Raw genomic sequence first — 13250 nt, 5'->3', positions numbered from 1 at the left:
CCACCATAGCCGGCATTTTGAAGATTTTTTTGGCAATATGCGACATTGTGAAGTTTTCTCTACGATTTGTTGCAAAGGTGTGAAGTTTACACCGTCACTTGTGGCGCGCTCCTTCCTTTGCCCGCTATGCGATGGTAGCTCCACTATTTACGAAGTTGTGAAGTTTACTCTGCCATTTACAAAGTTGTGAAGTTTACTCCACCATTTGCCGCGACGTGAAGTTTGTTCTACCCTTCCAGGTATTTTGAAGCATTTTATTTTACAATATGCGGGTCACACAGTTTGCCTTGGTCACAAAGTTTGTTCTACCTCACCAGTTGTGAAGTTTACCCTTCCATTGTTTACTTTTCCTACATCTTTCTACACCAAAACTTTAGTTAGGCAAGGGAACAATTAGTTTTTTTTTAGTTAGGGAACCTCTTAGACTTCAAGATGAGAGGAGAAGTGAGTCCCACTGGGCGTGCCAAAAATTTGTTTGCAACAAATTTCATATGCATGAAAAGGAAAATCACACATAAAATAAATTGGGATCAGATTTCCCTCTTGCGAGAAGATGTTTTATTAATTTTGGTTGGGATCGTACACTTCCGGCTCTATTGGCCGTTAATTACATTTTTTGAAGAAGAAAACACCTCTGATTATCCATCAAGAGGTTCCCTATCTAAATACAACTTTTGTTAATTATCCTCCAGAAAGAAGGATTTTTGAAGATCTGATTTTTTGTGAACTTTTGGGGACATGTTATCTTTGTTGTTTTCCTCCTCGAGAAGAAAGATCTTCTCCCTTTAGGGAGTTTCTGGGAAGAGATCCTAAAGGGACCTTTAGAGAGAGATTCTCTAAAGGGATTTTCCTCCGTCTTTCTTTTTGGGAGCCTTCATCTTTATTATCCTTCTCCCAGAAGACAAGGGCTTTCTCCCTTTAGGGAGTCTCTGGGAAGAGATCCTAAATGGACCTTTAGAAAGAGATTCTCTAAAGGGATTTTCCTCCGTCTTTATTTTTGGGAGCCTTCATCTTTATCATCCTTCTCCTGGAGGAGAAGGGTCTTCTCCCTTTAGGGAGTCTCTGGGAAAAGATCCTTCCTCCGTCTTTCCTTTTGGGAGCCTTCATCTTTATCATCCTTCACCGGAGGAGAAATGTCTTCTCCCTTTAGGGAGTCTCTGGAATGAGATCCTAAAGAGACCTTTAGAGAGAGATCCTCTAAAGAGATGTTCCTCTTTCTCCCGAAGGAGAAATGTCTTCTTCTTATCTCCTTTTTAGAACCTTTTGGGAGAAGCCTGCAAAGATAAAAAACGAAAGCACTGTTAGCTAGTAATCTCTTCTCACCTTTCTTTTTCCTCTTTCCTCTTTTCTTCACGTCGCTTTTCTTTCGCGAAGATCCGATCCCTTTCCTAAAGGACTTTGAGTCTATTTATAGAACTCTCTTGAAGTGGTTAGCAACTGCCCCCTCACCCCCTTTTTCTCAACTTCACGATCCCCACTTTCTTTTTGTGGAGAGTTGCCTAACTTCTTTTTTGAAAAGTGGGTGACTCAATTCATTTTTTTTTTTTTTGCGAGAGTTATTCCCTAAAATTTAGGGATTTAACTTTTTATATTTATCCCTTTTTACTTTAGGGATAAGGTGATGCGTAACCACCATTTTTCTCTCTCTTCTCATTTTTAATAAGGGATTTTACTATTTTGCCCTTGTTGTAAAATTTCGAGTCCAACAACGCACAATAATACGAATACACCATATAAAGTCAGAAATGGTGTTCCTCAATTTTGGCCCATTCTTTCTTGTGGTGATCAAGGGTGTGTAGTCAAGAATGCTGTTCTTGTAGACCATCTAGAGGCAATCCATATGGTCCTAGTCCGACATGGACATCGCATCCCTCAAATTAAGGCCAACAAATATCAAAACTTTAGCTTCTTTTAGCTGAACATCATACGGGACCTAATAAATCAAGGGTTAGGATTATCTAATCATGTTTGGGAAAACAACAACAGGCCGGATTAGTGTTAATTTTGGGTCGACGAAATTGGTTACATCTACATGGCACAAGCAGCCCCAGAAAGTGATTAAAAAAAAGTAAGGGTGACTCTTTTTTTGGCATTTTTCATATACAAATTTGAGTTTTCCCCTTGCATTGAAAGGAGTTTGTTGTTTGGTAAAAAATGAAGTATTGCATGAGGTTTTATGTCTTGATCATTTTCTTGTAGGTTTATGTGGCTTGACGAGATTCAAGGAACTAGATCTTGGCAATAACTTTCTTGACGATCAAAGTCTTCCAACATGCCTACGCAACCTTTCCTCCATGGAACCACTGGATTTGTCAGAGAATAATTTTAGAAACCCATTTGGCATCTCAACAGGTACATAGTTTTAGTATTTTCTCATCCAAAGTGATGAAGATGGATGAAGTAGTTTTTTTCTTCACTTTCATTTCTCTCACTACGATAATGATAGCATAATACATTTGGTAGGCCTTTTTAGTTTTTTCAACTCTGCTTGTTTATAACATATTACAAAAAAAAAAGTTTTTCCAACTCTTTTTTAAACACATCAAAAAAATAAAATAAAATATTACAAGCCAAAGGTCATTTCTAGGAAACTTCAAGAGCGGATTTTTGGATTTTTGTGAATTAGTAGAAATTTAATTATGGTTATGGGAAATGATATTTTCACTCCCTTATTTAAGTAATAGCACTACACCCTTTACACATTTTTAATTGGTTGTTGAAAGCATTTTAGGAATGTAACAATCTTTAAAAGCTAATTAGAAAAGTGCAAAGTAAAAAAATCTAGTGATGTTATTAAATCAAGGTTGTGGGAATGTCATTTCCCAAAAATTGGCAGTTTACATTTTTATGAATAAATTGCAAATAAGCATAAAAAGAAAAGAAAGATGCTATTTTTTTGGCGGTTTACATTTTTATGAATGAATTGAAACTAAGCATACAATGAAAAGAGTGATTCTACTTTTCAAACGATGAATTACCTAGCCTCATTCTAAAAAGTTAGGTTCCCATGTATCATTTAGATATTTGCCCATATTAGACCATCTATCTAATTTCATGATCCATTTCTGTCTTATTGTTGCAGGGCTTTGCAAACTAAGTAACTTAGTTACCTTGAATCTTAAGAGGAACTCAATCGAAGGCAACATTCATCCATGTTTAAAAGATATGCATTCCATGCAATCGTTTGATCTCTCGTACAATCGCTTTTCAGGAGGGATTCCTTCATTCGTTTTTCAACAACCTAATGATGATGGAGACTATTTATCTTTCAACTAATAAGTTCATGGGTGTGTTCTCATTTTCCATGTTTGCTAACCTCTTAAAGCTTTCATATGTTGACCTTTCAAACAATGTTCAATTAGAGGTTGAAACAGAATACCCGCATTGCGTTCCTACTTTTCAACTCATGTGGTTGCTCCTTGAAAATTGCAATCTAAACCAACATAGCACTTCTAGCATCCCCAGCTTCATTTCAAATCAGCAGCATTTATACAGCTTCCAATTGGATCATAACTCCCTTCAAGGGGTCATCCCATCTTGGCTATTGTACAATACTACATCACTTCGAATCATGTCGTTGAGGGGTAACCACTTTGAAGGCTCAATTCGTCAGTCTTCCTATAACACCAGTTCGATTGTCTCTTTTCTAGTTATCTCAAAAAAAAAAAAATTTGACACTTTCTTTTGATAGTCTAAGGAAGAAAGCTATTATTTGACCAAAAGTGTCTTTGATCTAATTCTCATTTAGAGTGTGAGGCACGCAGTGGAAGTATTCTCTTAACTCTCATATTAGACGGATAGAAAAAGAGACGACCTTTCCTGTCACAGTTGTGGGTCTCACTCTTTATGAGATGTCACTATTAGTACGCATTTTTTCCTTATTTGTGACCTCAGCTTCTACTTTAGACATTTGGACGGTCCAGATTTATGAACGGTGAGGCGGCGAAGACTGGGAAGACTTTGGATCCACCTTCCACCTTTCCTTCTCTACATATATATCTATGTTTAAGTTTAGAGTGAAACTACAGCCGAGCTTTTAGTTTGGAGTTTGGAGTTCGGAGATAAACTTGTTAAAAATATGAGGGGTTTACATGCGTACAGTATTGTTGGGGTGTTGTTGTTTGTGAGTGTGTGTTGTTGCTTTTACGGGGGCGAAGCATGTTTGGAGGAAGAGAGAAAAGGTCTCTTACAGTTGAAAGACTCCGTCAACGACTTTCCAAATAAAGCTACTCATTTTGTCTGGGAAGATTGGGTTGGAGAGGAATCGACCTTTTCAATGCAAGGGATCCTTTGATAGGAATCGACCTTTTCAATGCAAGGTATCCTTATTGGTTTGGAGTGTGGTATCCTAATGCTACTATGTTTGCCCAATTCAAAGAATTGGAGTCACTATATTTGACTTCTAATCAGATCGGTGGATGGGTTATGCCAGAAGGTAATGCCCGTTTCCTCCAATTTTATAAAATACTTCCTCAAATTGCATAAAAACCCTCAATCTCTTTTCTTAGGCAATTCAAAGGTATTGATGGATGTTTAGCAAATCAGGTTTCGGTCGAAATTTTAAACCATGGTTATGAATGAGGATTTATCAATAACAACTCAGAACCGATCGGCCAAAAAGAAACACTTAAAACAGAACGTTAACTCCAACTCATGAAAGAACATGTTTCTATTTTTCTTGGCCCATTGACCGCTTAGGGAAATGATCGGATCTGATCACTATGGATGCAGAACTGATTTAGCAGGTGGAAGCTAAAGGAGATTCCTTAATTTCTCTTCACACTTATTATCTGAACATAGAGATGACATGAGATGGGAAAGACCCTTGCAGATTCAAAGTTGACTTGAAAGAGAAATTTTACAAGCGTGGGACTGATTACATTCAAAGAAATTCAAGATAAAGGAGATGAAATGGAGCACCTTACCTTTGAAAACTGCCAAAAATGAAACTCCTCTCCTTTATTTATAGAGGAAGAGAAGTCTACTAGAAGCTGTTGCCATCTTATGACAGCTCAAGCCAGCTGGCTTGCTAAGGTGGCATGCCACATGGCTTCTTCTAAGGCTCCCAATCATGTGGTCCCTTCTTGCCCAAAGGCCCCCCTTCTCGCCTTCTCTAAGCTCCCAATTGAGTGACACATGGTGTGTTCTTGTGCTTTAACGCCTTTTAACAATCAGTCCTCCCAACCGACTATGCCCTACCATCCTTTCTACCCGATATTGCCTCTCATATGACAACATTGACATTACTACATTTAACCCCCTGTATGCATAAAGGAAAGTAAAAATACGACTACTCTATGCAAAAAGAAACCCGCGCTCCTCGAACTCTCCACCTTCAAAAGAACATTCCCTAAAGCTCACGTCTTTCTCCATGAAGACTCGACACATGTTCTAGGATGCCCTTCGCCCGGGGCCAATCCGTGTCAACACCTTGCCTCGTTGTCAATGGTGTATCGCACCACCTGGCTACTTCTGATAGTGCCTTGTCTTTATCTCCATCTTGAATTTCAAGTAAGTTTTATGTCCCAAGGCTATCCTCACGAATCAAATGTTTTTGCCATAATGTTCTATCATGATCCAGAAAAGGATTGTGAATGAAAAGCTCTATTAAGTCAAAATGGTCCCTTGTCATCTCAAGATCTAGGCCGTCTACTGCCCACACCTCTGGGCACAATATGGTCATCTTCTGCAAATGCCATCCATTCTCCATCCTCCTCTATGAAGTGTTCCTTGTATCTACGACGTCAGACTGACAACCTCCCAAATCTCAACTTGTGTACCACAATCCTCACAAATCTCACTTTGTGTGTCAAACTCCCCTGTCTCCACACAAGAATCTATCATCAACCTGCTCATTGTACACACATCAATTGATGTAGATCGCCACGTTTAGATCAAATTGTCATGCTAGTTCCCAAAGGTTAGCAGAAAACTCTGAAGATCTGATCTGCAAGACTTTGATCTAAATGCAAAGCTTTCAACAACAGTGATGAAGTTCGATCTACTCACACTTCTTAAATGAGTTTTAGAATTCTGGTCAGGCTGAGGCTTCGCTATCACTATATTCTTTGTGAAATTAATGCTCGCGAATGTATACTGCTGCTCAGATTGAGCTCTCTGATTGAAGATTCTTCTAACCAAGGACTTTTGATTCATTCAATTGTGTTTCAGTGATGGAAGCTGCAAAGCAATCTCAGATTTGCAAGCTCCAGGTTGAAACAAACTCCTCTAATGATTGCTCCTTAGCAAACTCAACTTGGCCAAATCCGCTCACTTGTTGTTTGACAATAGCTAGCTGGATTGGAGTTCAGGGAGGTTTCCTTCACTCTCTGAACTGGTTCGAGTTTATTGTGAAGAGGAGAAGTAGATCTAGAGAAGATATTAAGAAGTATCAAATTGGTAACTGAATACCTTCAGCTTTGAGTTCTCTTATTTTAGGAAACTCAGATCTAGCACTTGAACCCAAGTATTGGAGGGGAAAAAATACAAATCAGAGAGAAGGAGCAATAGGACCTAGAACTTGTAGAATTCTAGAGTGGAGAGCCAGAACTTGTAGACCCGGAATGCCTTTGTATTCACTTGGACCGAAGCTCAGCTTCAGAAAACTATCGCCTCAAGCCAGGATACGACAAGCAGGTGGCAGCTCAAACTCCACATAGTTGATTTTCATGATAACATAGCACGATGTCTTTTCTCCTTCCAGCTCAAAATGGATCAAAGGTTCATCAATACCAATTCTCAAATACCTGTTTGGATCGAACAACCAGAAAGCATAGAATTTTCTCGAAAACAGAGTGTCGGTGGTACTCTGTTTTTGTGTTCTTCTAGAATATAAGAAACAAAAGTTGAATCCTTTAAGATCAAGTGGATTTGTTGTTTTGTAGAGATGTAAGAAGATAATAAGTATAGGATCCCCAATACTTGTTGTTAACAGTTAGCACTCTGTATTCCATTAAGACAAATGATCAATTTTCCCAAAGACGAATTATCTGCCATGAAGTAGTGTAAAAACACAGTGGTTTTATTGCCTCCTAGATGACTCCTTTCCCCATTTCAATTCTATGCAAGGAAGGCTTTCGAAATTACATGAAAAACATGAATAGATTCCTTCATTTTCTATTTTGATCTATTAGATCTTTATAAGGAAAGATCTCAGAGACGAAGTCCAGCAATGAAGGCAGAGAGGACCGAATGGATTGCAAGTCCAGAACAAAGCGAAAAAGAACACTCAAGGATATGGAACCGAACAATGAGGCTCTCCTCCAATTGCTAAATCTCTAAAACTCTAAGTCTAATGAAAACAAAGAGAATTCCTCAAGTATCCTAATAAGCTGCAGTTCGTGTGATGGGGATAGTTTTCATAGTATGATCCAAGGAAAAACAGCAATGGAGGCAGAGCAATGTGTGATGCTCTGTTTTTTTATTCTGTGAATAAATTCAATGGAAAACTGTAAAACTCTCAATGGAGGAAATATGATCGACCAAAGAGAAGGACTTTGTCACTCCTTGATGTGCTTGTCATGAGGCTTTTCATTTGAGTTGCTTGTGGCGTAATCTCATATTGACCTGAACTTAATCCACAATACTAACAAGTGAATCATTAGATTATAAATTTCAATCAATTTGGGTTTGGGATCAATCAAAACAGGGGTGATCGTTGAACCATTGGGCTTACAAATTTTCCGCAAATTTGGTGGACTTTTCGACAATTTCTGTGGAAATTTTGGTGGACATCTTTAAAATTTCGATGGGAATATTTAAAATTTGGGTGGAAATCTTGTAAATAAGCACGAAAATGAAAATTTGGAATTTCAATGAAATCGTATAAAACAAATGACTCATTGTGAATTCTGTTTCAATCTTGGCCGAAATCTGAAATTTCGGCTGAAATTTAAAACCATGCCACCAGTCTGATGTCTTGGAAAGCAGCCCTCACTTCCGCTTTGTTAGATTCCTTGATACCAAAAGGCCCAGGGAAGGCTCGCTTAGTATCACCAGTCTTGTCTCTAATAAGGCCTCCGATGCCGGTCAGACCTGGGTTGCCAAAGCTAGAACCATCGAAATTTAGCTTCAAACAACCGGGGTGTGAGTGACATTTTTAGCATTTTTCATAGAAGTGATATAGAAATTTGTGTTAGTATCTAAGTCAAATAAAAAATGTGGAAAATTGATCGTACCTCTTGCCATGATGATCATATTGACATTGCTTTATGAAATGTGCTATTATTGAAAATGCTCCTATCTTCGAGTATTGTTGATCACTGGAATGATTTTTCAGTATAGCCAAGTCATGATGCTCAGATCAATAGAATCTTTGGCCTTACCTTTGGTATATCAAAGAAAAATCATAGAAATCCTGAGATCTGAATATCTCTTGCTCCCATCAATCAGAAACCCATATTAATAAAAGAGATTAGGGTTAACCCTCCTAGTGAAATACACCTTCCTTCTTAAAGTTGAACTTCTAATAGATTTAATCTTTAATTTATCTAAAATCCATTTTAGCAAAAATCCTTAACACGGATTAATAAAAAATCTAAGTGGCAATGTCGGCTACCCTATTAGATCTCACGAGAGATTATTCCAGCATTCTCCCAGCGGTCCATATTGACACTGCTATGTTCTGGGTAAAAAAAGACCGGGCTTTGGACACTTTAAAATTTTGAAGTATGGGCATACATCATTTCCTTTAACAAACAATCTCTTTAGTCTAGTCTTTCAGGGAAAATATACATTCATGTAAAGAGAACTAAATTTATAGATCATGGCAGCAAATACCCAAATAATGAGCATTACATTCCATATATCACAGAAATAGTGATTTCCTTTTATGAGTACTTAATGTGGTGCACTCTTTATGATAAGACTAACTAATATCCATTCCATTCCAACTTTATTTTGTGCTCGTGGTTAATCTTCCTTTGACTATATCCAAATGTATAAACTTTACCTATGATACGAATCATCAAATTTAGTTTCAACATTAAAGTTAAAAGTGTCTCGTAATCACGATCAAACACTAAGGCCCTGTTTGTTTTAGATTTTGAGAATGGATTGTGAGTTCAAAACTGATTACTGGACTAAAAATTAAACGTAATTTTGAGTCCAATAATCTGTTTGGGACTCACAAACGATTCTTAAAATCCAAAACAAACAGGGCCTAAATGAACTAATCAATCCCATATGCTCTACATGCCCCTTATGTGATATGTATGGAAGCCTTTTTTTGTCACTTGGTATGCGGCATCATCACAATGTATATGTGCTTCACAGTAGGGGTGGACATGGTTCCAGTTCGAACTGAGGAACCGAACCGAACCGGCACATTTGATTCGGTTCGTTTCGGTTCCATTTCTATATGGTTCGGTTCCGGTTCAGAAATCCGGGAACCGGTGCAAATTTGGTTCGGTTCTGGGTTTGAGATCCCGGAACCGAGAGCCAAACCGAGAACCGAATTGGTTTAATGTGATTTTTGCTTTGGATATTAGGGACTGTTTGCTTTGGATATTAGGGCCTTATTATTTCCCAAATTTGTAGTTCATGGCTTCATGCATTGCCAAAATTTGTGCATGATTATCCCACCTGTTTGTACTTCTTCATACTCCATATAAGTTTTGCATTGCCCAAATTTGTGCCTGTTACTGTTACTGTTACTGTTAGTGCTTGTAATTCATATATAAACAGGGCCATTGGTGAACGTTGGGTAAACCCAGAACCGAACCAAACCGAACCGATTATATATGGTTCTGGTTCGGTTCGGTTCGGTTCCACACATATGGTTCGGTTCTGATTTCAGTTTTAGGGAACCGATTATATATGGTTCGGTCCTGGGTTTAGCCCAAAACTGAACCGAACCGAACCATGTCCATCCCTACTTAATACCCAAATGATGATCCCTAACATTCTCCCTAACAATATGATAATTTAAGTAATTATGCTTATTGTCATTGTCACTCTTCTTTCTCCTTAGAGAAGAAACCTACTGTAGCATTATCCCAATAAATAACATATAGCCTAGAGATATGAGTGCACGACTCCAAGCCTTGTGATAAAATTCTGCAACCATAGTGCCTGTATCGCAGTCTTGTAGCATGGAACAAACTCTGCCTCAATACTAGAAGAAAAGATCTGACACTAATGCTTCATGTTTTGTGTTTTGTATGAGATGAGATTTCCCTCCTTCCACATAAGTAGGAGGACATCCCTAAGGTAGACTTCATATGATCGACGTATTGTATTTATAAGAGAAAATTAGCAGGTTAGCCTGTTGTGACCTATCCTTAAACAGAACATCGCTCAAACAAAACCTCAAATTACGAGAGGTAGAGTGCCTCTATAAGGGAAGGAAGGTAGCCCTATGAGTGCTGCTTTATTTGTGGTAAAGCCCCATTACTTTTCTTTTGAAAGAGTTAGGATTGAATCTTACGATCAAGCCTAGGGTCAGCCTCATGTCATACATAGGGACAAGGGTGGGATCATTGATATGGTGAAACATGATGAGGAAAACCCATATGGTTCTAGTCCGGTACCTAATGGGCATCCCATTCACCCAATTAACTGCTATAAATAATCAAAGCTTTAGCTTCTGACTGGGAAAACCTTAGCGAATCCTAATACTCAAGTGCTAGGATCATTCAATCAAGGTTGGACAAACAATAATGGGCCAGGTTTGTGTTCGCCAGTTAGTTAACAAAACGGGTCACATCCACAGGGCACAAGTGGCGGGCACAAGAAGCGATATGTCTTCATGGATGCAAAGATTGGATAATGACTTTATCATGTAGGCTATGAAAATATAATAATACAAAGTTAATTTTTTTTTTCGGAAGCCTTTAAAATGAGGGTTGGTTAAAGACCCTAGTATTAGGGCTGCAACTCGAGCCGGGTAAAACCCGACCCGCATCGACCCGACCCGAAAATAGCCTGGGTCGGGTTCAGGTTTCATGGGTTTCAGGTCGAGCCGGGTTCAGCATTCAAAAGCCCGCATGAATCTCGGGTCGAGCCGGGTTTGAAGGGGCCCGACCCGACCCGACCCGAGTTACATAAGTTATAGTGTGTACATTTTTTTTCTATTGTTAGTTAAAAGTTAAAGGGATAATTACATTTACACCCCCTCTAGTTTCTGACACATCCACTTCCACCTCTATAGTTTAAAACGTGACAAATACACCCTTGTAGTTTCAATTTGTTTAAGGTAGGCCCCCTCAGCTGAAGGTTCGTCCATAGATTGAAGGGTTAGGATGATCCGATGGAGCTGATTTTTTTGGCACACCCTAATTATGTCAGGACCCATCAAATGAACGCTTTGGATCATCCAAACAATGTGGGCCCACATTATTTGGATGATTTTTTGGTAGTGTTTGGATTCGGGTAGGGGCCCACATTATTTGGATGATCCAAAGCGTTCATTTGATGGGTCCTGACATAGATATGGTGTGCCCAAAAAATCAGCTCCATCGGATCATCCTAACCCTTCAATCTATGGACGAACCTTCAGCTGAGGGGGCAAACCTTAAACAAATTGAAACTACAGGGGTGTATTTGTCACGTTTTAAACTATAGGGGTGGAAGTGGATGTGTCAGAAACTAGAGGGGGTGTAAATGTAATTATCCCAAAGTTAAAAGTGAAAACCCACGCACCCACTGTTACTGTATGTGAGTGTAATTTTCTGCTTCTATGAGTTGAGTTGATTCAAGTGTTTGATTCAGCATTGTTTGATTGTAATTACAACATTGTTTGATTACAGCATTGTTTGATTCAAGTGTGATGTGAGTGTAATTACATCATTGTTTGATTCAAGTGTAATGTGAGTGTAATTTCTGCTTCTATGAGTTGAGTTGCCTTGCCAAACAAGAATTTTCCTTAAAAATTTGCGTCAACGTGAAAAAACCCGACCCGACCCGAGATTTATCATGGGTAGGGCCGGGTTTGGGAATCGTGGGTTTTCCGAAAAAAACCCGACCTGACCCGACCCGAGATATTTCTCGGGTAGGGTTGGGTTCTCCAAAACCCGACCCGCCCGACCCGAGTTGCAGCCCTACCTAGTATCATGCCTCTTGGCAAAAGTAACAAATTTTTCTTCCTTCATTTGTCTGTTCGGTTTTAGCTAAAACAACATATTTTTGTTGTAAGGTGGGGTCCATTTTTTGGCTATCCAAGTCATAATCAAAGGGGAATAAAAGAGGATGAAATAGAACGTGGGTCCAATGGCCCACACAAAATCAAAAACTACTATTGAGGCAATTTATGTTAAACTTGGGGCTTTCATGCATGCAGGCATCAACGCAGGGAAGTTGGTGGTCATGAGAGTCACACCTTTGATTGATCTAATCCGTTTATTTCGTTAGCATTGCTTTGGTAATAAATTAAATGTGCTCATATGTTTTTGTCTTCATCATTTTCTTGTAGGCTTATGCAGCTTAAAAAGACTCAAGACTCTATATCTCTGGGGAAACCAACTTGATGATCGAAGTCTTCCATCATGTCTAGGAAACCTTTCGTCCCTGGAAGATTTAGATTTATCATTTAATAATCTTAGAAACCCATTTGGCAACTCAACAGGTACGGCGTGGCAAAAGTATTTTTCTCATCTGAAATGATGATGGTTGAAGTAGTTTTTCTCTTCACTTTCACTTGTCTCATAATTTCAATGATACGCTTTTGATATAGTCCTTAGGGTACAACAGCTGCACCCTTTTTCAATTTTCGAAAGGCAAACTGATCACTGCATATAATGACTGTCATAGGCCTATGAAAAATATAATAATAAAAAGTTAACCTGTTTTTTCTTTTTGGAGAAACCATAAAAACGAGGATTGATTGATCAATAGACTAGTATCATGTCTCTTGGGGAAAGTAACAAATTTTCCTTCCTTCAATTTTTAAAATAACACAAATACACATTAGATTAAGGGCAGTGATAAATCGACTCCCAAATATCTTAAATTGACTCCCCATGTGTCTATCTCTCTCTAACCCAGAGGAGAGAGAAAGACACATGGGGAGTCGATTTAAGATATATGGGAGTCGATTTATCACTCCCCTAGATTAATTGTCTATTCAGTTTTAGCAAAAACAACTTATTTTTGTTGCAAGCTGGGGTCCATTGTTTGGTTATCCAAGCCATTCAACTCATGCTCATATGCTGGTGGATCAATACCATACAAAAAAGTTTTGTTTTTCTTGGATAAATTAGGCAAAAACAGAAAAGGGAATAAAAGGGGAAGAAATGGAAAGTGGGTCCATTGGT

The 13250-nt window shown here is 38.6% G+C and overlaps 1 long non-coding RNA gene across 1 annotated transcript in view; it reads left to right on the top strand.

The window, feature by feature from the left end:
* The window catches only part of LOC143885557 (uncharacterized), a 36550-nt gene extending 23722 nt beyond the window's left edge, over positions 1–12828 (top strand). The window contains exons 3-5 of the long non-coding RNA XR_013253466.1: positions 2200–2352; positions 3083–3287; positions 12410–12828. This is a non-coding gene — a long non-coding RNA (uncharacterized LOC143885557). The remainder of the gene's footprint in view (positions 1–2199; positions 2353–3082; positions 3288–12409) is intronic.
* Positions 12829–13250: the final 422 nt, after the last annotated feature.

Source organism: Tasmannia lanceolata, unplaced genomic scaffold, assembly GCF_043159265.1.
Source record: "Tasmannia lanceolata isolate RefF3 unplaced genomic scaffold, GAP_Taslan_0.1 ptg000008l, whole genome shotgun sequence".
Classification (NCBI taxonomy): domain Eukaryota; kingdom Viridiplantae; phylum Streptophyta; class Magnoliopsida; order Canellales; family Winteraceae; genus Tasmannia; species Tasmannia lanceolata.
The sequence above is the reverse complement of the archived record's forward strand: the minus strand, read 5'-3'. Positions and strand labels throughout refer to the sequence as shown.